Below are 19,417 nucleotides of genomic sequence, written 5' to 3' on the forward strand. Positions count from 1 at the left end.
CGATTTGAAAATACCTTATGATGTCTTTTTAAAACCTGTCTCAGTTCTTCCTTCTGATTAGCTGAAATTTTATCGATTTCCTGCAATTTAGCTTCTATTTTGTCCAAAATAATTGCTTCTTCTTCTTCTTCTGTGTTTAGCTTACTTGTACTAAGATTAACACCTTCGTCCCAATATCTCCTATTTTTCAGAACTCGTATAGGCAGCTCCCAAGTTTCATCATTAGTTACTACATGTTTATCAATATAAGGTACCGTAATTACTCCGGTTATCGGCAAGACCATTTTTAACTGGCTTCTTTCAAAGTCAACAACACTCTGATATTTCGACAAGAAATCTATGTCAATTTAAACCTCAATACTGAGATTGTTTACAATTAAACATGGATGATCAATTAAATTACCATTAATGTTAAAAGGCAGTAAAGCTTCTTGCTTTACCGTTTTTGACACCTTGCCAGTAGCACCAATTATTCTTAGTCCTGATACCCTCATTACTGCGCGGTGGTCTCGCGGTTCTAGGCGCGCAGTCCGGAACCGTGCGACTGCTATGGTCGCAGGTTCGAATCCTGCCTCGGACATGGATGTGTGTGATGTCCTTAGGTTAGTTAGGTTTAAGTAGTTCTAAGTTCTAGGGGACTGATGACCATAGCAGGTGAGTCCCATAGTGCTCAGAGCCATTTTTTTTTTTTGAACCTCATTACTGTAAGCTTGTCTTTACCAGGTAATGCATCAAAGAAGGACTGAGATATCGCACTCACCTCACTTCCACTGTCTAAGAGACAACGTACATTGATACCCAACATATTCACTATTAGCGCCGGCCGGAGTGGCCGAGCGGTTAAAGGCGCTACAGTCTGGAACCGCACGACCGCTGCGGTCGCAGGTTCGAATCCTGCCTCGGGCATGGATGTGTGTGATGTCCTTAGGTTAGTTAGGTTTAAGTAGTTCTAAGTTCTAGGGGACTTATGACCACAGCAGTTGAGTCCCATAGTGCTCAGAGCCATTTTATATTCACTATTATTATAGAGTGGCTTATTCTAGGTTGTACAGGTGGTTCCTCAAACTCATCCAATAGTTCCTTTTGGATTTGTCTCCAACTAAAGTGATCGACATCTGTCTTCATTACATTTAGGTCAAAGTGTGTAGGGGTTTCCTGAATGACATTTTCAGCTGCCTTTTCCAGTCGGTCTATTAATTTCAAATCGAAACACCGCACGACTTCATTACATTTAGTTTGCTGAACATGACCCAAATTACTGTAGTCTGAGCGATTCTGCGCCTCCAGACCGGGCATAACACTAGTTACAGCTAAACCACTTTCACCATTATCGTCGGGTTCCTTCTCCAGTGACAACTGGTCACAGCTACTGGGTTCATCGACCCCCAACAGGCTACCCTCTACATTCTCACTTACCTCCTGTCCTAAATCTATTAGTACAGTATCAACATCCTGCACAGGCACTTTAGATAAGAGCACATCATCCTCATCGTAAATATAAGCATTAACTTCCTCTGCTTCTTCACGTGACAATTCAGTATTTTGTAGCTCTTTCCTACCGTTACACTGCTGCTGCGCCTTCTCTTTCACTTCCCACTTAGAAAGCGTCTCCAACACGGTATCTATCAAATACTGTGAGTGATCTAATATTTCTGCTGTATCCTTAGATGCTACCGACCCTTCATCCACATGTTCAGTTTGAGTATTCTGATCTGTCTTACCAATTACGGTAATCACTGGCTTAGGAAAAGTAACCGCCTGCTGAGCGCCAGAGTCCTCATAGACGGGAACTAGTTTTCCTGCCTCGGCCTACTAGTGTTTCCTTTATTTCCATTATAGTCAACTGGCACAGCATTGCTTTCCGTACTGTTGTTTACCTGCATAATTTTGTTCGGAACAAAATTACTATCATTTGGATGCCATTGTTGGTTCTGATAATTATTTCTCCAATTCCTACCTCTCTTAGAATGGCGAACACCTACTGTTCTGATGTTTACATTGCCATTCTGCTCGTTCTTAAAATTACTACTAGTGTTATTAGCATTTCTGTTATTACGTGCTTGCTCCTCATTGGCAGCCACACGCTCTTCACGTTCCAAATATTCAATGAAACGATCCAGGTTGTCTCTAGGGGCAGATGTAATTCTAGTTTGCCAATACCATGGCAGTTTGGCTTCAAGACCTAGTATTATCATTTCAGATTTTATCTTTTCGTCCAAATGTGACAAACGTGAGATCCATGACCTAGCAAACTCTTTTAATAGATTCCTTGCCTACATTGAAGCGTTTCCCACTCCAAAATTCTCTCAACACTTCATTTTGCTTATTACTAGACCAATACTCATTAATGAAAGCTGTTTTAAATTCCGCTAATGTTTTACACTTCAACATAACATCAGCTGACCAACGCATGGCGTCACCTGCTAAATGGTTTCTAATAAATGAGATTTTCTCTCGTTCAGACCAAGTTGAAGGAATCACATCTTCAAAATCGTTCCAGAAATCTAGCGGGTGGATATTTTTATCTGGATCGAACCGCAAGAACTGCCGACACCCGATAAAAGCGGCGTTTGCAGCTAAAATTTGTTGCATACTACCATTGCAAGAAGTTACTGAAGCTACTTTACTCTCAATGTTAGCAATGTTAGTACTAATATTTTCTACTCTCATTTCAACATTATCTACTCTTTGCACAATATGAGTAGTATCAGTTTTGATTGCATCTACTTCTGCTTGACATATGTTTACTTTTATATTAACATCTTTAAACCTATCTGAGCACAGTTCAGATTCCACCTCTAGCTTTTCTGTTAACTAGTGCTCCAGCTTCGCATCTTCCATTTGGAAGTCTCTGCGAACCTCGGCAACTTCGGATTTTACTGTTTTATACATTTCAGAAAATTGTTGAGCAACCTTTTTCTTAATATCCTCATGGTTGTAATCAATTTTATAATTCAAACTATCCAGATCCTCTTTCAACTTACTGCAGCCAGTCTTGAAGAAAATTTCTAATTCAGCTTTATTGGATACTAATTTATTGTCCATTACCTCAAACCGTTTATTAAAATTGGTCTGGCTGGCCACAATCCTGTTATTTACCTCAATTATATCCGATATTAACTCAGCTGTCATTTTAGCATTACTGGCAGATATTGCTTGTAATATTACATTTAAATCAATAGCCCCAGTATCTTTGGGTTGCTCACTAGCTGGCTTTTTATCACACTCAGCTGACGAAAAACTAGCTCCAACACCAGAATCATCAAAACTAAATGAAACTTCTGATTGATTACTCATATCTAATTTCTCCTGTTTAAACTCTACCACCTCTGATGACTGTTTCGTTTTTAACTCATCAGATAAACTATCATCCAACAAATTAACAATTTCTGCTTTCTGCTTTACTACAGGGGTCTCTATTATTGAATCATTGCCCCTTTTCACACTACTGTCAGGAGACAATACTTCATATTTCACTTTAACATTACTATTTTCATGCATATTTACACCTGAATCGTTGTCTGGATTTACAGTTCCCTCAACAGACATAGGTTCTGATTTAAGTTTAACCTCAGTTTCTTTTGGCGGTTCCATTGCAGACAGTCTTTTAGTGCAGGTTAGTAAAATTTTTAACAGCTTTTCACTTAACTTAGTTCTTTCTGCACGACGTATGGCGTTGCTGGCGTGGCGTACCAGGATTACTGATGCTACGCAGCGCGCTGAAATGCAGACGGCACTCCGACGCCTGCTGTGTGTTTGCGTGGACCACAACTGCAGGCACGGCTCCGGTTGCTCCGGCGGACGACTGCGGTGAGGCGAAACTGGCTTCTCGAGGTGCCGGTAGCGCCGCTAGACTTAGTGCCAGCTCCATCAATCCAGATGCGTTGTTAATCCAATTGCGTCGTCCACATGCACACGTCACTATCACTGTTTTATTACTCAGTTGCGTGTCGCATTTCACTCGCGAATCCGAATATTTAAAAATCACTTTCACTTTTACTCAGTTTCTTTCCCGGCCAATGCACCATAAATGTTCCTATTATTTATGCTGTTGTTTAGCCGTTCTCAACACTGGCTCTCTAATAACAATTTTGGCAACCATAAAGTGATTAGCAAAACGTGAAGCCTGTAATTAGAATTCCTAGTGCCCACTTCATCTGAGAAATACACATATAGCTACAGCTTATAGCTCTGAGGAATTAGATTGTCTGGGATTCATAATCAAAAACGATCATGTAAAAACGTTCTCTATACTCTGAAAGTCACAGATGAAAAAAAAGCATCCACACAATCTGACTAACACAGCAGTTCAGAGTCTAATGCGCTGATGCAACTATAACTGTCCAAATTAAATGTTTAAGTGAATACTTGCCATAATTTGGTGATAATGTTCATCAAACACCACGCTAAATAATGGTAGAATGTCTGTCCCGCGGCGCCACGTGAAAAGACGACATACGCAAACTGAAGATAGATAATTAAAGTCATCCCAGAATTAACACTTCACTCGAAAATTATTTCATGGTTACGCATATCCCGAGTAACTTAATACGGCATCCGAGCAATGATACCGACGCGACGCGACTCCCGAGACAGATGGTGTGCTATTCAGCGTCTGGAGAGAACTGGGGCCTTGCTTCCTCGTGCAGCGTTCTTATATATAAAGCCGCGGTGCGAACGGCTAAGGGAACGCCTGATCAAATTGGCTCTCCCGACTAGCCGCTGGGCTAGTAATGGACCACGTTAAGTTACCGAATAAACCACAGCTTCTTTTGCTGATGGCTGATGAAGCTCTCAATTTAAATGTGCATTCAGCACACAGGTACGTAATCATAAGAAAGGTTTGACGTGGTTAAGTTAAATATTTTGGCGAGAGAATTAATTTAATTACACTACACGCAGTAGACGAGCTCTGAACTTGCTCTTTGGAGATACGCTATCGCTGTAGTTTTATAGTTATTCAAATGAAATTTCTCACATCTTTATGGTTATAGCGGATCTCCATTCTACTTAAATATAAACATCCTAGCCTTATTTATTAACCTACTTAATCTATCTTGCTTCGTTAATTTTTAAGACAAAAACCAGAAAATCTTGAATTTCAACTAAAATCTTAATTTGTGAGAGCCAAAGTACTGTTTCTATTAAATTATTATGAAAAAGGAATCTAAATATAAATTTTTAAATCTCTAGCTCTTTTCTGTTGCGCCAATCATTTTTACAGGAAAACGTCCAAATTTCGAAAATGGTTAAATTTATCGAATTGATATTCAACACAAATTAATTTAGTATTACTCCTGACATGCTAGAACCATTTCAGGTTATTTACTTGATTTTTAATGTATTGCGCAACATTTATGACGTCAGAGCTAGTTACAGCGGACTGGCTGGCACACAATGAAAAGACTGATGTGAATTTACTACGGCGTGAGTAGGCTGCTTCCCTACACCGTAACTTCCAGGATTGCCAGGAGGGCTGTTATTGCCTCCAGTCCGTACAGATGGTCTTCGAGATGTCATAAAATTTTAGCTTGCTGAGTTGGGTGGTAACTTGGCAACCAGAATATACATAGCGTCCATTACTTTTCCCCACAACCCTGTGCCCTGAATCCTTAATTAAGCTCGCAAGGCTTACCACTGACTGATTTAACAACTTGCAGCATTTCGAGGCCCGTACCAGACAGAAGGGTTCCCCCACATGCCCTGCAGCTGTCAGTACCGGGGCCCACCAAAAACCAACACCACACACCAACACAAAGGATCTTAGCTCCCGACATATGATCAGGATCGATATTGGTAGCCCAAGTTGTTAGTGCCCACCAAAATTCGGAATGGTCAATCTCCAACCCCTTAAACCGATTATTCTCTCCCCCCCCCCCATATTCCCCGGCATCTCTGAGGGATGGTGGTTAATGAAAAGGCTTAACTTGACTAAGGTGGGCTCTGAGGGTCTTGCCTGTGGCTAAATCCTTGACCAGCAAATTAACTGGCCCAAGAACTTTAACAGTGAACATGGATTAATAAATTGGAGTGTGTGGGGGGAGGGAACTTACCATGTCTAATGGCATCCTGGGCTTTCCCAGCGCAGTTTCTAACCAAGATCTCATTCTCTAACCTACCCTGAAAGAGAGGTCTACCCTGTCTAGCCCTGTCGATGATGGGCCCATTCAATATTGCTCCTAGCCGATTACTAATTTTCCTTAAGAGTATCAGCAGTGATAGGTGCGAGCAAAAGCTCATTAATATGATAATGGAGAATTGAGTGGCTACAATAACATAAGGGCGGCAGGAGCAGCTTACGACGCTTCGTGTTGAGTAGAATTAAACGCAAAGCTGACACAAGGGAAGCTAGTATCCCATTTACTGAGGGACTTGAAGTATTACTTTTTAATTAGTAGTATTAATTCTGCTTTTAAAATTATTTCCGGTAATCACGGAGTCATAGATTCCATATTACATCCTGTTCAAAAATGGTTCAAATGGCTCTGAGCACTATGGGACTTAACATCTGAGGTCATCAGTCCCCTAGAACTTAGAACTACTTAAACCTAACTAACCTAAGGACATAACACACATCCATGCCCGAGGCAGGATTCGAACCTGCGACCGTAGCAGTCGCGCGGTTCCAAACTAAAGCGCGTAGAACCGCTCGGCAACCGCGACCGGCATTACATCCTGTCTTGTAGTTTCATCTGTGTGTACTCATCGATGTACCTTCTGACGTACAACCTCTGTTTAATTTCGTTAGTCATTTTTGTGTTTAATTCTTTTGTCTAGCGTCCGCTGGTTTTTGTTCTGTTCTGTTCCCGCTCTGATTAGACGACCACGGCTGGAAAAGAGGCGCCGAAGACCCATTGTTAGTGGACGTATATGACCGAACACTTCTCGTGTCAAGTCTTTAATTTCGCACCGCGTATATCGCTCCACGTCCCTGAGATCGGTGCACCGATCATTTCATTTGCATCCTGCCGCAGTTTTCAAACGAGTGACGCAAAGAGTGATTCGGCCCGCCGTGCGACCTACACCAGTCTGACAGAGGCCCCGCTTCGTTCCAATTATTGATGGTGGTCCATGTTTTATTTTTTAATTTACACCAGCAGCTTCACGCCTAACTTGGCGCGGAGCGTTGCGACAATACGCCCGCGACCGCCATCTAATGGCACTTTCCTCCTAATTTACATTTTTGATTCCCCTTTAAGGCTAGGGAATGTGTCGGACTTATCATGGTAAATAATCAAGGCCAACTTAAGATTATGGTGTGTTTAATAGCATGGTCAAAACAGAATTGTTTAAATTGTTGGAAACAAACGCCGGAGCCTTATCGCTCACCAGGGCCTTAGGAGGGCCAAACCAGGAGAAGATGTTGGCCAGCTGTTTGGCAGTTATAGCTACAGTCCGGTACCTCTCGGCTAGGAATGAGCCAAAGAAAATGTGAAAACGCATCAACGGCCACAAGAAAATAACAGTTTCCTTTCTTACTATGGGGACGGGGTCCGACAAAATCGATAAAAATTTTATCCATAGTGTACTTTTCGCATTCAAATTGTAATAACATACACTCCTGGAAATTGAAATAAGAACACCGTGAATTCATTGTCCCAGGAAGGGGAAACTTTATTGACACATTCCTGGGGTCAGATACATCACATGATAACACTGACAGAACCACAGGCACATAGACACAGGCAACAGAGCATGCACAATGTCGGCACTAGTACAGTGTATATCCACCTTTCGCAGCAATGCAGGCTGCTATTCTCCCATGGAGACGATCGTAGAGATGCTGGATGTAGTCCTGTGGAACGGCTTGCCATGCCATTTCCACCTGGCGCCTCAGTTGGACCAGCGTTCGTGCTGGACGTGCAGACCGCGTGAGACGACGCTTCATCCAGTCCCAAACATGCTCAATGGGGGACAGATCCGGAGATCTTGCTGGCCAGGGTAGTTGACTTACACCTTCTAGAGCACGTTGGGTGGCACGGGATACATGCGGACGTGCATTGTCCTGTTGGAACAGCAAGTTCCCTTGCCGGTCTAGGAATGGTAGAACGATGGGTTCGATGACGGTTTGGATGTACCGTGCACTATTCAGTGTCCCCTCGACGATCACCAGTGGTGTACGGCCAGTGTAGGAGATCGCTCCCCACACCATGATGCCGGGTGTTGGCCCTGTGTCCCTCGGTCGTATGCAGTCCTGATTGTGGCGCTCACCTGCACGGCGCCAAACACGCATACGACCATCATTGGCACCAACGCAGAAGCGACTCTCATCGCTGAAGACGACACGTCTCCATTCGTCCCTCCATTCACGCCTGTCGCGACACCGCTGGAGGCGGGCTGCACGATGTTGGGGCGTGAGCGGAAGACGGCCTAACGGTGTGCGGGACCGTAGCCCAGCTTCATGGAGACGGTTGCGAATGGTCCTCGCCGATACCCCAGGAGCAACAGTGTCCCTAATTTGCTGGGAAGTGGCGGTGCGGTCCCCTACGGCACTGCGTAGGATCCTACGGTCTTGGCGTGCATCCGTGCGTCGCTGCGGTCCGGTCCCAGGTCGATGGGCACGTGCACCTTCCGCCGACCACTGGCGACAACATCGATGTACTGTGGAGACCTCACGGCCCACGTGTTGAGCAATTCGGCGGTACGTCCACCCGGCCTCCCGCATGCTCACTATACGCCCTCGCTCAAAGTCCGTCAACTGCACATACGGTTCACGTCCACGCTGTCGCGGCATGCTACCAGTGTTAAAGACTGCGATGGAGCTCCGTATGCCACGGCAAACTGGCTGACACTGACGGCGGCGGTGCACAAATGCTGCGCAGCTAGCGCCATTCGACGGCCAACACCGCAGTTCCTGGTGTGTCCGCTGTGCCGTGCGTGTGATCATTGCTTGTACAGCCCTCTCGCAGTGTCCGGAGCAAGTATGGTGGGTCTGACACACCGGTGTCAATGTGTTCTTTTTTCCATTTCCAGGAGTGTATTTGTCGGGTTGTTACTGGATTTCCCTCTCAAACGAGAGTCGCATTCACAAAACTAACACCAGATATTCTTGTACAATGACGCCTGTGACAGGTGAATTCATGTCGTTGCCAAGGTCTTGCACAGGCCTAAATGCCCACCCACCATGGAACTGTTGACATACTGAAAGGTGGAGGGCCAGCCAGTGTGGCCGAGCTGTTCTAGGCGCTTCAGTCTGCAACCGCGCGACCGCTACGGTGTTCGAATCCTGCCTCGGGCATGGATGTTCGTGATGTCCTTAGGTTAGTGAGGTTTAAGTAATTCTGAGTTCTAGGGGACAGATGACATCAGATGTTGAGTCCCATGGTGCTCAGAGCCATTTTTTTGAAAGATGGAGGGGACTAACTCAAGAGGCAAGCAAATTTTGAATTCCCAGGGTTCGCCCATTTGTTTACACAATGTACCATTCTTCAGTGAAGACCTTGGCACCTTCTGGGACAACAGTTTCCTCCTAATTCGTCCGCACAATGGGTCCTGGTCCTGCTTAAGTCTTATATGGGCAATTAATTGCGGCACTTCGCTCACAACAGTACAAGCAAGATCATCAGAGCTACAGGCTGGATTTCCCTCAGTGGTGTCTTCCTACTCAAACATGTCGGCTACCAGATTGTCAGAACCCTTAGTATGGAACACCTTAATATAAGACGAAGGGATCCAGACCTCATACCTCGCGATTCTATCAGGTTTCTTGCGTCTGGGCAGGACCCAACTTAACGACTGATTATTGGTCTCTAAGTCGAATTTCCTTTGTTCCAGATAGAACTGGAAGTTTTCTAGGGTGAATGCAATGGCTAACGCCTCACATTCATAAATGGAATAATTCAACTCAAGACGTGCTTGACACAAAATCCAGAGGGAGTCTCTGACCTTGATCCTTCTGGAGGAGAACCGCGGCAATACCTGCGTTGGACAGGTCGACCAGTACAATAAATCCCTTGCCGAGGTCACGCACAGCCAACACCAGGGGGATCGTGATAGCGGTCTTAATAACTTAACATCTGAGGTCATCAGTCCAATAGAACTGAGAACTACTTAAACCTAACTAACCTGAGGACATCACACACATCCATGCCCGAGCCAGGATTCGAACCTGCGACCGTAGCGGTCGCGCGGTTCCAGACTGTAGCGCCCGGAATCGAAAAGGACATGACATACTTACAATTTTCGGTGAGAGGGATTTGACAATGGACTAGATTCAAGTGAAGCACTGTGAAACACTTAGCCCTGGATAACCACGCAAAATAATTTTGAAGATCTGACTCTAAAACAACCTTTTTATTCAACAGACTGTAAAATACAACAGGCCTATAATCCTTACCTGAGCCTTGGGGTTAAGAAAAATGGACGAGTCATTATAAGAAGTAAGCCTGACTACTCCATTCTGCAATATTTTAGCCACCTTCTGCCTCTAAGCATATTTTAGGGGGCGAAAGCCGATAAGGAGACTATCGAACAGGAACCTCATCAGATGCATGTCATACTGGATTACCGTAGTCACTCCTAGCTTATTAGACAAAACATCAGTAAAGGTCCCCAACAAATCCAACAAATGCGTGGTCTGCTCGAATAGAAGATGTGCCACTTCAAGTTGCCTGGTCTCGCAAGGTACAGAATTAATCACACTTGAAGGGCTATCTCGTCACAGGGCTAGAATTTAAAGAAGAAGGCGCGACTAGCAAAATCAAGGACTAATGCAAGATCCCCTCGCTTCTAAACTGATACTGTTATTACTCAGCTTAGCCGCGAGTCCGTTGAGGGTGGTATATGTGACGTACAGTATGACTGGTCAGCATTTCCACCCGGAATTTGCGAGTGTAAGTCTGACCTTCCTTGACCCTCCTTGGTGGGTCGTATCGTCGGATTTCCTCCTACCTGTGCGCGGTGCAGCTCTCGTAAATGTCGTCCCGTGCAGATTCTTCATTGGCGCATTGGATGTCTCTGTCGGTGGAAACTAATTATCTGAAATTGCAGTCGGTCAACTTAGGGGTATCTATTTACTCGAAATTCACATTCAGAATGCCGTAATATCACTTTTATTCCTATTGGATCAATAATGAAACACTCATGTCACAAACTACTCGTAACCGAGAACATGGCTACCAACGAACAAGACAGGAAGAGCTCTTAACGCCGACTGACGGCTTTGGCGCGCAGTCCGTATCTGTTACTAGTTTCGTCACAGTTCGTGGATTTACGATCAAGTTCGTACTTACGAAGATGTGCATTTGTTAATGAACGGGTGTGAATTTTAACGAGGCAAAATTGTGATGAATAGTTCTAAACATCCAGAGGCTCCTTCTAGTATTCATTTTGTCATAAATGACTTCAATTATTAAATGTAAATAAACAAAGTCGGTGACTCTGGCGCCAAGATGGCGGTACTTCCCGTCATGTATATTTCCCAGGCTAAAAAAACGCTTGTTGCCACGTTCCAGCGCCGAGCCCCACCCCACTACGCGCGACATATGGTCGCTTCGTCGCCTAGCCAGCCAGTGTGGGAAATGCTCTCCGTTTCATGGCCGGCTACGGACTACAGCACTTCCTAACTATCGTGAATACATGAATAAGAGACAATAATTTATTCAAACTGGTAAAAATGTCTTCCTCACGTAAGAGGCACCTTACGCTAACCAAACCTGGGACAGAGCAACAAATTAACTGCTAGGTCCTTTATAACCAGGAGAGTAACTGGCTAGGAGAAATTGCAAATGAATTAGATACTACGCAATTCTCCCATCATGGGCAAACTTTGCCCATTAGCTCCACTATATATCTTAGGCTGGGGTGCACGGGGGATGATTTACACAAATGTCCAAACTCAAATACTTGTAAGTGCACACCATGGGTTTGACCTTTTGCGGCACACGAACCCTTCCCCCCCCCCCCCCCCCCCAGCACAGCGCCAGATGTTAGGCCCCAGCGCCCTCACAACCGGACACTTGCGTACAAGATGGTCATGCATGCCAAACCTACATCTACCCTACGCTGCTCATCAGTAAAAGTGAGAGCCTTCGATGAACAGTTCTTGCAATTCATCAAATTTGGCGGGATGCCGAGCAAACATAAAAAATATGATCGATCCTCAGAGCACATACCATATAAGATGTTAGAAATGCTATCAGACTAAGTAATGGACATATCAAGGACTAGCAGGGTCGTGTGTATCGACCCCACATATTTCCTTAATGTCTATAATGTTGTCTAAACCCGTCAATAATACTTCCACTCATGTTCATTGCGCATAAACGCCGACAACTTGCTTCTTGAAACGTTACGATTCTATAGGGCAGCTCAAGGCTCTTATTGTAGTAAGAGCCCTGAGCTGCCCTACAGAACTGTAACGTTTCAAAATTTCCGAAACAAAAGTACCCAATGTGCCATCAGATAAAGGATAAAACAAGGACAGGACCACATAGTGCTGAAAGATTAAGCGGGCTGACCAATACCGCATGCAACCGGGTTACCAGTTAAAGGACGCTACATTCAGTTGGGAGTTAACGAATTATAAATTAATATTGCAACTCCTTTTTTAGACGCTAAATTGTGGGCTACTCCTGGATATCCAGGATAACTAAGAGAAAGGAGAAATATATTAGAACAATAATCACAAGAAACAATTAATGACTTGAAAGGGTAGACATCTCTCACCTCCCTCCCCCCTTCACAGAATGCAATCGTGCTCTGCGTATATCAATTGAATGAAACCTCACTGTAAGGTCTGGGTTAAAGTTAAGGAAAAGCAAATGGAAGCTGGGCCCACATATTTCGTCATTTCTCATTTCATGGAACACACTTTATTTTTAACAACAACTGTTATGATTCTCTTTGTCAAGAGAAAAACAAAGCTTACCACAATTTAAAGAAGTTGCACGGCATCAATCCATTAATAACAAACTTATACAATTTATACCATTAAGAACACGGCTTGAAACCGTGATTATACAGTCCCCAAATACAAGTAAGAAGTTACACCAACAACATGTGGCCGCAAGCTGGTTCAACAAACTGAGATTTACCAGTAACATGAATTACAAATGACTGCCATGGAGGGTACTAACAATTCTCAAGCTCAGATAACACCTAAAACAGATAGAAAACGCTCGCCAAAAATAATGAAAGAATAATAAGTTACGCCATGACTGTGGCTGTTGTAAAGCCCTTAACAATCTATACACCTTAATACAATTCCTTAACAACAAATTACACAATCCGCCAAAACACCAGAAAAGATGGAAAAGCATACAATTTCAATGTAACTCCTAACTGCTACACACCAGTAGAAACATTGGCAATGACCCTTAAATAAATATCCAATCACCCAAAATACAGCATAAGCTGGAAAATACAGAAGGTGGCTATCAGAGACCACAGGCAACAAGGAGGAAAGTTTTTCAGTGAGTGGAGTTAGCTAGTGACTGTGGATAAGAAAGGAAAACTTAACAGTTCATACTCATAAGCAAAGGGCTTAAGACTTAACACCCTCTGGAACCAAGAATAAGAGTGCAAGGTTTCAACAAGCAGTTAAAGAGCAGGTGTAGTGGCAAGGAACTTCTGGCTTTGCAGAACACGCTTCGAAGCTAATGTGCTTGCTGAATTCTCAATATTGAATGGATCAAGAGTTCCGGATTAAATGGAGACACTCCACTGTGTCACATATCAAACAATAGAAGTTGCTTAAGCAGAGGTAACACGAGGCGGCTGGTGGAGGTGTCAGATTTCGCACCATCCTACACGCCGTGCGACGGTGGAAGTGTCACCACAACAGAAAGAAAACACGTCTCTGCTCCGGGCCGAGGAAACAGGAATGCTTTGTCCGCAACCAAAACTATCCTGCCAACACACATCAGAAGGGAACTGTAATCTGTGAAAATAATGCTACAGACAAGAATGTCTAGGATTTAGGCGCCTCGGAAGTACAGTTCGAAAGTGACTGCACGTACAAGTTACACGCTTAATAACACTCCTTAAAATTACTTGGAAGTTTACAAGGTGAAATATCATCGCCTGCAAATCCAGTTATTAGGGAAGACTCATCTACCAAGAGTGACTTTCCCTCGACACTGACTATATTACAACTTCAGTTTCATCAACTCAATTTATAACAGAGAATGGTCGTACACTTCCGTTGAATATGGTCTGGAGCAACAAATTACCATCAGTTACACCGCCCGATGACCAAGCACACAGTGATTCGTGCGTGTTAATATAACAGGCCCAATTCCCAATTAACGCAAACGTCTCCTTACACTAACAAATACCAATAAAAAAATAACACTTAACTCCCCTCAGGCTGGAAGGAGCTGTGACTCCCAGGATTACAAGAAGGGTTGTTATTGCGTCCAGTCCATACAGGTGATTTTCGAGGTGTCCTAAAATTTAAGCTTGCTGACCAGGTTGTACGTGGCTCCTACTGCTCCCCCTGCATCTCGGAGCTATCAATCCTTAATCCAGCCTCCAAGGCTTGTTTCCGATTGATTTAATCGCTCACAGTTTCTCGAGGCCCTTACCAGACACCAGGAATCTAGCAAAACCAACAACTTGCCAGCCACTTTCCCTCCCATTAACTGTCAGAACCAGGACCCCAAAAACCAACAACACACGCTTCGACCATAGGCCCTAGCTCCCTAAATATGATGAGGATCGATATCGGCAGCCCAACTAGATAGTGTTGCCAGCGGAGTGCCATGCCAGCCAATATTAAAGCCGCCACGGCTCAGACATATTAAGAATAGGGTTCACTGTGAATAGTAAGTGAGGGTAGAGCGTGGAACTGTGAACAATTCAGTGAAAGGGTTGTCCTCAATAAATTCGACACCAAACAAACGGCGAGAACGACAGTTAAATTCTGCATGTCGACATAGCAAGCAGATGATGGAGAGATAAAGGAAGCATATGATGATGTAGAACGGATAGTTCAATATGTAAATGGAGATGATAGTGTAAGACGTAAGGGGGGATTGGAAAGCAGTTGTAGGGAAACAGACTTGTTACGGCGGAATATGATCTTGTTAGTAGGAATCAAAGAGAAGAAACGTTAACTGATTTCTGCTGTAAATTTCACCTAGTAATGGAAAATACTCTGTTAAAAAATCACAAGAGGAGGAGGTATACTTGAAAAAGAAAAATTCCAGCTGGATTGCTTCGTGTAGAGCCAGAGATTCTGAAATCATGTATTGAATTCTAAGACACACCCATACAGATCACAATTTAGTAATGATGAAGAGTAGACCGAAATTTAAAAGAATCGTCCAGAAGAGTGTGAGCAATACCAGAGTAGGAACATACCTTCGGTAACAGAATAAATACTTTATTTGATCCGCTAAGGAAGTAAGTACTAAAATTTTTAGGGAAAGACAGGAATAAAGTAATATAAATCACTTATAAATGAGACAAATTGGAAGTGCCGGGAAACCAAGACGAAATCGCTCCAGAGAAAGTGTGAAAAAATGTTCAAATGGCTCTGAGCGCTATGGGACTTAACATGTGAGGTCATCAGTCCCCTAGACTTAGAACTACTTAAACCTAACTAGCCAAAGGACATCACACACATCCACGCCCGAGGCAGGATTTGAACCTGCGACCGTAGCAGCAGCGCGGTTCCGGACTGAAGGGCCTAGAACCGCTCGTCCCCAACGGTCGGCGAATGTGTGAAGAAATTGAAAAAAGAACGACCGTCAGAAGGACTCCTTCAGCATACAGATACGTCAAAACAATCTTGGATGAAATTAAAAACAAAGATCTTAATATTAGGAGAGCAAAGGGAATTCAACGGTTGAACACTAAAGAGAGAGCATGTAAGTGGAAAACCTACATGGAAGTCCTCTGTGACGTCGAGGAATTATCTGACGACTTGATAGTAGAAGAAATTGAAGTCGATTTAGAACAAATAGAATCAGAAATTAAGAGAGCTCTGGAAGACTTGAAAGCAAATAAGGCAGGGCAGATAGATAACATTCCTTCAGAATATTTAAAATCGTTTTAGGAGATGTCAACCAAATTACTATTCAAATTGAGGTGTAGAGTCTATGAGACTGGCGAAGTACCGTCAGACTGTCGGAATAATATCATATCCACAATTCCGAAGGTACAAGCTCAAATAATTCCCAGAATTGTTGCACAAAAATCTTAACACGTCATGCATTGGAAGTTGCTGACAAGGATAATATACAAGAGAATGGAAAACGAAATTGAGGATCTATTAGATGAAAATCAGTTTGGTTTAAAGAATGACAAAGGTACCAAAGAGGAGTTCTGAAATTTCGGTTGACAATAGATGCAAGGCTTAAGAAAAATAAACACACCTTCATAGGGATTGTCGACCAGGAAAAAGCGTTCGACTGTGTAAAATGGAACAAGATGCTCGAAATTCTGAGAAGAAGACGAGTAAATTACACCGAAATATGGATGACGTACAATATGTATGAGAACCAAGACGGAACAATAACTTAGTGTAAGACATGTATGTAGTCTTTCACCCCTACTGTTCGGTCTATATAGTGAAGAGGCGATGACGGAAATAAAAGAGCCGCGCCGCGGGATTAGCCTAGCGGTCTGATGCGCTGCAGTCATGGACTGTGCGGCTGGTACCGGCGGAGGTTCGAGTCCTCCCTCGGGCATGGGTGTGTGTGCTTGTCCTTAGGATAATTTAGGTTAAGTAGTGTGTAAGCTTAGGGACTGATGACCTTAGCAGTTAAGTCCCATAAGATTTTAAAAAAAAAATGACACAAATGTTGGAGAGTGAGATTAAAATTCGGTGTGAATAGATCTCAGTGAAAGGACGACATCGCTGCCGTCAGTGAGAAAGAATTACGAGATCTGTTGATTGGAATGGACTGCCTAATGCCTACAGAATATGAACTGGGAGGAAATCGAAGAAAGGCGAAAGTAATGAGAAGTAGCAGACATGAGAATAGCAAGAAACTTAACATCAGAATTGCTGATCACAGACTAAAGGATTTCTGCTGCCGTGGAAGCAAAATAACCTATGATATTTGAAGCAATGAGGACGTAAGCAGGCCTTAATTCGAGGAAGAAATGTCTGAGAAAATGCGTTTGGAGCACATCCTTCTATGGTGATGAGTCGTGAACTGTAGGGAGACCGGAACGAAAGAAAGTCAAAGAGTTGAAGATCATGTGCTACAGAAGAATGCTGAAAATAAGGTGGACTGACGAGGTAAGAATGTTCTTCTCAGAATCGGCGAAGAAAGGAACTTATGGAAGACAGTGCAAGAGTAAGGGACAGGATGAGAGGACATGTTTTAAATCATCAGTTAATAACCTCCATGGTACAAAAGGGAGTTGTAGAGAGTACGGTTGGTAGGAGAAGATAGGTTTGGAATATACACAGTGAATAAATAAGGATGTACGTTGCAACTGCCATGGAATGAAAAGTTTGGCGGAAGAGAGGAATTTGTGGCACGATGCATCAGACCAGTCAGAAGGCTGATGACTCACGAAAAAGAAAGTGTGTGTATGTGAGAGAGAGAGAGAGAGAGAGAGAGAGACAGAGACTGTATGTGAGAAAGAAAGGGACGGAGAGAGGGAGAGGGAGAGAGAGAGAGAGACAGACAGAGAGAACGTGTTGCCGCCCTTACCAGCGGAGGAAGTATAAGAATGGTGTCTCCTTCGAGCGGATTTGGAAACACTCCCACTGATTGAATTTAAGATTTTAAACATATGGGCAACAGTATTTTGCCCTCTAAACAAAGTTCCTTATCACCAGACTTGGCGCTAATGTTCTGTTTTAAGGGTGATTCAAAAAGAATACCACAACTTTAAAAATGTGTATTTAATCAAAGAAACATAATATAACCTTCTGTTATACATCATTACAAAGAGTATTTAAAAAGGCTTTTTTTTCACTCAAAAACAAGTTCAGAGATGTTCAATATGGCCCCCTCCAGACACACGAGCAATATCAACCCGATACTCCAACTCGTTCCACACTCTCTGTAGCATATCAGGCGTAACAGTTTGGATAGCTGCTGTTATTTCTCGTTTCAAATCATCAATGGTGGCTGGGAGAGGTGGCCGAAACACCATATCCTTAACATACCCCCATAAGAAAAAATCGCAGGGGGTAAGATCAGGGCTTCTTGGAGGCCAGTGACGAAGTGCTCTGTCACGGGCTGCCTGGCGACCGATCCATCGCCTCGGGTAGTTGACGTTCAGGTAGTTACGGACAGATAAGTGCCAGATAAGACTCTCCATACAGTTGATTGTGGAATTTGCAGCTCTCTGCTAGCTCTGCGAGTCGATTTTTCTGGGCTGCGAACAAATGCTTGCTGGATGCGTGCTACATTTTCATCACTCGTTCTCGGCCGTCCAGAACTTTTCCCTTTGCACAAACACCCATTCTCTGTAAACTGTTTATGACAACGTTTAATACACCACCTATCAGGAGGTTTAACACCATACTTCGTTCGAAATGCACGCTGAACAACTGTCGTCGATTCACTTCTGCCGTACTCAATAACACAAAAAGCTTTCCGTTGAGCGGTCGCCATCTTAGCATCAACTGACGCTGACGCCTAGTCAACAGCGCCTCAAGCAAACAAATGTACAACTAAATGAAACTTTATAGCTCCCTTAATTAGCCGACAGAGAGTGCTTAGCTCTGCCTTTTGTCGTTGCAGAGTTTTAAATTCCTAAAGTTGTGGTATTCTTTTTGAATCACCCTGTAAATGTCAAACCTCTCTGCACTGTCGCACGAAGTGAGGACACCCGGTATTGTTGTTGGTGATCCTTCCGTCGGACACACACACACACACACACACACACACACACACACACACACACGCTCTCTCTCTCTCTCGCACACACACTATATATATATATATATATATATATATATATATATATATATATATATATGTGTGTGTGTGTGTGTGTGTGTGTGTGTGTGTGTGTGTGTGCGTGTGCGTGTGTGTGTGGTATTAAAAATATTGTAATGAAGCAAGTTGCAAATAACTAAACAAAAATAAGACGTAACATTTGAACTGGACACATCAGGTCAGGAGAAACAAGGATATTGCACTAATAAGTCTTTTGAAGTTTCATGAATGATAATTCTGAGTTTTTCCTTATGGTATGCCCAGTCTACCAGCATTCACTTACCACATAGTGAGCACTGAATTATTTCGGAGGCCCGTAACAGTACTGCTATTATTGTTCTGTATAATCTTATTTTTGTCTTTAGATTGGCAAAGTTTCGTTTGTCTTATAGTCTGTCCGGTTTTGGGAACAGCTAATGGATGCATGTCTTTGTAAATACCTTTTCAAAATGAAATTGGTGATATTGAAACCAACTTATTTATTTATTTTTGTGACTTTTAGTATTAATGCATACAGTGAGGTGACAAATGTCACGAGACAGCGATATGCATATAAACAGAAGGCA

Source organism: Schistocerca nitens, chromosome 5 (genome assembly GCF_023898315.1).
Source record: "Schistocerca nitens isolate TAMUIC-IGC-003100 chromosome 5, iqSchNite1.1, whole genome shotgun sequence".
Classification (NCBI taxonomy): Eukaryota; Metazoa; Arthropoda; class Insecta; order Orthoptera; family Acrididae; genus Schistocerca; species Schistocerca nitens.